We start from the raw sequence: 7454 nt of genomic DNA, 5'->3' as shown, positions 1-7454 counted from the left end.
AGTGTTTAACTCCTTCAAGCAAACCACAATGCTACCCTTGGTGATATTTAAACTATAAGTAACTTTTTGGAGCCCCATACCTTTCTCAGAACCGTGACTGTGCCTTAAGGATTACAGAAGTAGAGGGAGCTTTTTGCCTCTGCAAAAGTGTTTGGCTTCACTTTTCATCATGGAATTTCTTTGGGGTTGCTTGCCCACCTCAGCATCCCTTTCGGTTTCCAAGTCTTCTTGGCTATCACCAAGTCTCCATGGCTATCACCACTAAAATCCTTCCCTATTCCTTATTGATTGCTCTAGGTCAGTGGTTCTCAAACTTCCTAATGCCGCGACCCTTTAATACAGTTCCTCATGTTGTGGTGACCCCCAATTTCATTGTTATAAATTGAACATAATTAAAGCATAGTGATTAATCACAAAAACAATATGTAATTATATATGTGTTTTCCGATGGTCTTAGGCGACCCCTGTGAAAGGGTCGTTCGACCCCCAAAGGGGTCGCGACCCACAGGTTGAGAACCGCTGCTCTAGGAGCACTAATTAAATAAGACACCTTACGCAACATTGCTAATATAGTGGCTGGCTCATGACAGACCCTGAACTTGAGCTGGAGGATGATTACACTAATTCTCATACCATCATTTCATGGACAGAGAAACAGAACGTACGAGGTTAGTAACAAGAAGCTTAGACAGAAAGTGACAGGGTGAGAATTTACTCCAGATCTAAATGATTTGAAAAACTCTAAGCATCTTGTGTGTCAATATAACATGGCTTCTATCTACCACTCAGCCCTGACTCCCTGGAACTAAGCAGGAGAGTGTTTATTATGAGCTGTGAGAGGAAAAGTACCTGTGAACAGAGTGGGAGAAGAGATTGCAAGAAGGACGATTAGATGTAACCAGAGGTAATGAACTTAGGTTTTCAAATATCTGCAAGATATAAAAGGTCTTTAATCACAAACATACCTTTATAAACTGCCTAATCGATAAGATGATTTTATTTTCCATATAAGAATGCACCACTTCCTATACTTCTCTCGAAGTTAGATTTTTATCGTCTGTGGACTTGAAAAGAACCTCAAGCCAAAGAAAAAATATATTAGTGAAAAAAATTTTTTTAATTATCTGTACTGTTTCTAGGTGGGAAAATAATTCTAGGGAGGTAAAATAGCGACATCAGTGGGCCTTTTACAGTCACACATGGGAAGGTTTCTAATGCTTTAATAGCTGTGCAGGTTCTTCCTTGAATTCTTTTTTTTTTTTAATGTACTTTTCACAGTTTAAATTTCATACCTAGGAAATATGATCTTCCAGTCACTGTAGGATTAAGGCTTTGGGGACATTTTTATCATGTTTATGTTAATAAATTATCTCTAAACATGAACAAAACTCACCTAAATAGATAGTAGATAAAATTATTATAATAAATATACATTATTCATAAAATTACAATAAATTGGCCTGAAGATCTCTTCAATAAGGAAAAGAAAAGTAACCAAGCACAAAGGATTTGGCTGGAGACATTTCACAGAAAAAATCCAATCATTATAAATATGAGGAGTCTTCAATCTCACTAAAAATCAGTAAAATAGTGAAATACAAACTAAAACAATGATTAGATACTACTTTATACCTATAAAATTAACCAACTTTGAAAGTCTGAAATTAACAATTGTTGGTGAAAATAAGGTAAAATAAAACTGGTGTATAAATTAGTTTCATTACTTGGGAGAGTAATTTGGAAGTGCCTAATACATTTGAAGATGTTCTTACCACACAATCTAAACATCAACCCTAAAAAATTATCACATGCATTCACAAAGAAATGTGTAAAGGATGTTCATTACTAAATTGTCAGAATAGTAAAAATTATGGAAGCACCTAACATATCACAGGCAAATCGGTCATATAATTGGGACTATTCCTAAATGAAATGCCATAAAACAGTTACTAGACAAACTGCTGTATATGTACCGACATGGAGATATTTCAAAAACTTTATAATGAAAGAAAAATGCAAGTTGTAGATGATAACCTGCACATGTTAACCCCATAAAACAATGCTGTGAATTGTTTGTAGAATCATACATTTATAGGAAATCATGAATGAAAACAGAGAACAATTCCAGGAGGGAAAGAGAAGGAAGAAATAGGGTGAGTTTGGTGCTGTATCCACAATATCTCATTATTTAAAAACAAAATGATCTGCCCTAGCCAGTTTAGCTCAGGGGATAGAGCATCGGCCTGTGAACTGAAGGGTCCTGGGTTTGATTCTGGTCAAGGGCACATGCCCGGGTTGTGGGCTCAATCCCCAGTTGGGGGTCTGCAGGAGGTAGCCAATCAATGATTCTTTCTCATAATTGATGTTTCTTTTTCCCTTTCCCTTCCTCTCTGAAATAGATACAAATATATATTTTAATCTGAAACAAGAAAGAAATCTGAAACAAATATGTCTCTGAAGTATGGGTGGTAAATATCTGATGTATGCTATGTTATATTCTATATTTTTCTGGAGGTCCGACATTCTATAATTTATCATTAAAAATGTAAGTGACATTTTGCTGATGACCCACTGAGCCGTCAAGAAAGGGCAAAGGAAAAACACCGCTTTTGGGTGAAGCGGCAGCGTGTTGTGTTGCTTTGCTTCAATCGGTGGTGTGAGTTGTAAAAAAAAAAATGTAAGTGACATATACCTATCATTTATATTACATAGTTAAAATCATGACATAGAAAAGGAACATGCACTGAAATAATATACCAAAATACTAACCATAGTGGTAACAGTGAGGTGAAATTATTGGTGAAATTTTCTCCTCTTTTCTCTCATGCCCAAATTTTCATTGTGTATATATTACTTTCAAGGTTTAAAAATGTATTGTTTTGATCATGAAATTTAACTAGTACATTTTCTTATCTTTTAATAAGAGAAATTTTGTCTTTTTAAAGAGATTATATAAGTGACGCATACTCCTTTTGAGGCTACACATTAGTAATGAATGCCTGTAAATTTAGCATTGTAAATATTGAGTTCAGCAGTCACAATAACCTAAATGAGTCAGTGTTTATTTACACAGACAAGCCATTGCTTCTAAAATAGTTTTGGCTGCCGTTTAGAAAAGAAATGCTACTTCAAGTTTGGGCCATCACAAATTCTTTTTTTTTTTTTCAAGTAATTGTACCTTCCTCAGTTTGTGAGTTTGTAATACCCACCTGAAACTGTATCAGACAGGAAAATCCTTCATACCGATGTGCAGACAACTTAAACAAATGCATTTTATAAGAAAAGTCATAATAAATGGCTCCGTTTTTTAAAAGACCAACATGTGCTCCGATACATATTTATAATACCAACTCTAGAAAGAAGCTGAGAAATGAGCTCGTTTAACACTACGCTCTTACACAGGTCCCACTGACATGCTGGGAGGTTAAGAGGTTAATGTCACACAGCTTATGAGAGGCACTGCCACCACCACATCCCAAAAGTTTGATCTTCTCATGGGACACCCTGTCCAAGCTACCAAACTGCTGAGAATGACTTTTAACATCCCCTCACAGTTCTAGACTATATGCTTCTTTTCTTTTAAAATACGTTTTTATTGATTTTTAGAGAGAGAAACATTGATCGGCTGCCTCCTGTACGCCCACACCCCGGGCATGTGCCCTGACCAGGAATGAACAGGTGACCTCAACCCATTTAGCCATACCAGCTGGGCTACAGTGCTTCTTAAGAGCACTCATCTGTATCATAGTCTGAAAACTGAGAAAATAGAATGCCATTGTAGATTTTTGTGGGTGTGCTAATGTTGCTCAGGTTTTGTGGAACTTGGATATGTGCTTTACAGTGTTTAACACTGTATTGTTGAAACAACTAGAAATTTTGTTAAAAATCAAATGTGAAAAATTCTACTCTCATTTCTTCAAATATTTTCTGTTTTTCTCTTTTGTGACTTGATGTTAGCTTGTTAGCTTGGTATTGTTCCATATGTCACTGTACTATTTGCAGTCTTTTTCCTCTGATTCACTTTGATAGCTCCCATTTCTGTGTTTTCAAAGCCACTCGTCCTTTCTCCTGCAGTATCTAATCTTCTGTTAATCCAACAAAAATTTCATTTCAGATACTGACATTTTTTAATACTCAAAATTCCATTTGGTTTTTTAGATTTCCTCTTCCTTCAATATGTTATATTTTCCTTTAAAACTGTTTGTTAGTCCTATAGATTACATTAATAAAATCTTTTTTAAAGTCATTAACAAAAATAGAATGGATACCCTGGAGAAAGAGGGTTAACAAATTTTTAAGCTGAAGTTCAGGCCTCCAAAATCTCCAGTCTGATTTAGTGCACCCAAGTTATTGTTATAAAGCAGAAAATAACTTCTCTGACCCAGAAGCACATGGCCCCAGTGCTCACCATGCTTTTAATGAAACCGAGGGTCCTTATAACTTTGATTACATTTAGTTTTAAAATCCTAGCTCTAGAAATAATAACTTTCTCTCTCTGTATATATATCCCTAGAGGCCTAGTCTTTCCCCCAGATAATCAGCAACCCTCGAGGCAGCAGAAGACAGTAGCCAGGACCTGACTAATGGTGTCACAGTCCAGAACCCTGGCTAAAGACAACATCTTGACCTAAGTTATGTTTCAGCTCCTGAGCCCTAAGGTGGAATGACCCCTAAGACTAGACAGAGGTACGTAGGAAAAGACCTCAGAGCTGTATCAAGACCTGAAGAAATGATCCATTACCTTCACCTCACCTCTGACCAATAAGCTCCAAAACAACCTCAAACCCTTAACCCACAATGTCTTCTGAGTTTGCCCTATATACTCTATAATCTACACACTATCTGGGAATTTGGGCTTTTAAGCATTAGCTTCCCGTTCTCCTGGGCAGTGCCATCCTATATAATAAAACCTTAATATGCAAATTGACCAAACAGCGGAACAACCAGTCGCTATGATGCACATTGACCACCAGGGGGCAGACGCTCAACCCAGGAGCTGCCCACTGGTGGTCAGTGCACTCCCACAGGGGGAGCACCGCTCAGCCAAAAGCTGGGCTCACGGCTGGCGAGCGCAGCAGCGGTGGCAGGAGCCTCTCCCACCTCTGTTGCAGGCAAGTGATAAGGAGCGTGGGGTCCCAGGCTGCAAGAGCCCCGGACTGCGAGAGTGCACAGGTCGGGCTGAGGGACACCCCCTGCCCCCCAGTGCATGAATCTCGTGCACCAGGCTGCCGGGAGCCGGTCCATCCTTGCTGCTTGACACAGTCGCTACAGGAAAGAAACATCTGCACAGCATATGTTTCAAGGGACCTGGCATATATAGCATATTGTTCTTAATATGTTTGCTCTCTTTAGCGCCATGTGTTTTAACCAAGGTCACCTCTCCGAGAAAGGTTGTTTCCCCAGGTGGGGATTTTTCCCTGAGGTTAGGGAGGGGATACAACCCCTTAATTAAGTGCCAGGCGGGTAGTTAAGCTACATAATCTTTACTCCCTGGAATGGAGATAAGAAACGCCCTAACCTTTGTAATAGAAATTGACAGGATTAAAATCGGCTGGTATAAATACAGATGTAACAAGACAATAAACATCAGATCCTGATCAGTTCCTAACCAGAACTTTGGCTGGAGATCCTGGCTAGAGGTCCTGACTAGGCTGCTGATCAACTGAAGGCTGTCTTCGTGTCATTCCTTCTTCACCGACTCCGTCCACACCTTTGGGGACCCCTGGACCCGCTGGGATTGGACCCCAGCACCAGGCCTCTAGTTTATCAATAAAATAGCCAATGTTTCTCCACTGCAATTCTTGGTACCTGCTATTTGGCTCTGCTAGCCTGGTGGACAAACTCTTTGTGTTCTGTAACACTAATTCCCAGCCACACATACTGCTCCTTGTGAAATTGCTCTATCCTTGCTCCCTCCCACTCTGTATCCCTCCCCTCTCCTCCCTCCCCTCTCCCTTCCTCTCTCCCTCCTTCTTCCTTCTCTCCTTCCCTTCTTTCCTTCCTTCCTTCAATCATTCCTTCAACAAATATTTTTTGAATGCCTACTATTATTCAGGCACATAATGATTACCTATGTGGTCCCTACCATTACAAAGTTTATAGTCTAGAGCTCTGAAGTCCAATATGGTCACAGTTAGCCACATGTGACTGTTTAAGTTAACTAACATGACAATTTCAGTCCCTCAGTCACACTAGTACTCAATAGCCACATGCAGATGTAGAACATTTCCATCCTTTCAGAAAGTACTATTGGAAGTGCTGGTCTAGAAGGAGACGATGGGAGATTAAGCAACCACAGTATATGCTGTTCGTACTGTGCCAGGGGAAGTTCAGGAAGCAATAGGAGCACCAGAAGAGACTTAAAGATGGTGATGGGAAAATATCGAGGAATAAACAAAACTGTTTGTTCCATTTCCTCCATCTGTTTTACATTTCTGGCTCTCTCTCTGGCCTTCTCTCTTTACCCTGCCTCTTTGTGGCAGGGTTCAAAGAGGAACTTGCTCTGACACTCTTCTCATCATTTCTTTCTCCTCCTTGCTATTCTGGCTGGTGAGAGCATGAGGTTCAACCCCAATAGACAAAAATAAAACACCACCTCATCAATCCTGTCCAATGTTCTCTCAGGGCCTAAATCCACCAGCTTAATGCTTGCTCATTCAAAACAAAATACATCCAACAAAGGTTCCAGAGGAAGCACTTTGTCCTGATGCCAAATGACCAGGTCAGACCTGAAAGAGATGGAAGTTTTATTAGGTTTTCAAAAGGGTGCTTCCTTGGAGCTCCTGTAACAATACAGCAACCTCTCCTGTCTGGCTTACACAGGCAATCAACTAATTATGAGATCTGTTTACTCACTGCTTTTTAAATATTCTAATCATCCCCCAAACATCCTCAGAGCCAAGAGTTAACTCAAACACAGGTGCAGGAGAGCTAATACAAAGGAAAAGAAATAATATACAAGATCAAGTGAGAAATCAGACCCTCTATGGTTTGCTTATGTAATGGCTGTTGTCATGTCCATAAAGGACACACCAGAGACAAACATGTGACTGCAGTAAGCCCTGCCAGTCAGATTGGGTTTATGGAAGCCAACTGGGTAGTAAAAAGTGCATTCAAAAAATATTCTAAAAGCAAGATGAATTCCATCGATTTCTAGACAGCCAAAGTAAGACTAACAGGCCTTTGTAAGCATGTTTGCTTTTCAAAAAGTGGATAATAGTTATTTAAAATTTCAAGTCAATTATTTGCATGCACCTACCCTCAAAGGGCTTTCATATCTTTATATCAAGAAGGTTCAGTGACACCATCCTACCTCAAAGCAATTTTATTTATTCTATTCAATTATAGAGTACCCCTCTCTCTGTTCTAATAGAATGAAGTTCAACCTAATTCTGGCTTGTTTCTGAAGGATCACAAGTTCAAAATTATTTTATTGTTGGAGGCATTATTATTAA

The 7454-nt window shown here is 39.2% G+C and overlaps 1 non-coding gene across 1 annotated transcript; it reads left to right on the top strand.

The window, feature by feature from the left end:
- Nucleotides 1-2533: 2533 nt before the first annotated feature.
- Nucleotides 2534-2665, top strand: LOC111827854. The gene has a single exon (XR_002831594.1). It is a non-coding gene; the product is annotated as a small nucleolar RNA SNORA21 (small nucleolar RNA).
- Nucleotides 2666-7454: the final 4789 nt, after the last annotated feature.

The sequence above is a fragment of the Myotis lucifugus genome, unplaced genomic scaffold (assembly GCF_000147115.1).
Source record: "Myotis lucifugus unplaced genomic scaffold, Myoluc2.0 scaffold_232, whole genome shotgun sequence".
NCBI classification, from domain to species: domain Eukaryota; kingdom Metazoa; phylum Chordata; class Mammalia; order Chiroptera; family Vespertilionidae; genus Myotis; species Myotis lucifugus.
Note: the sequence above shows the minus strand (reverse complement) of the source record. Positions and strands in the feature narration are given on the sequence as shown.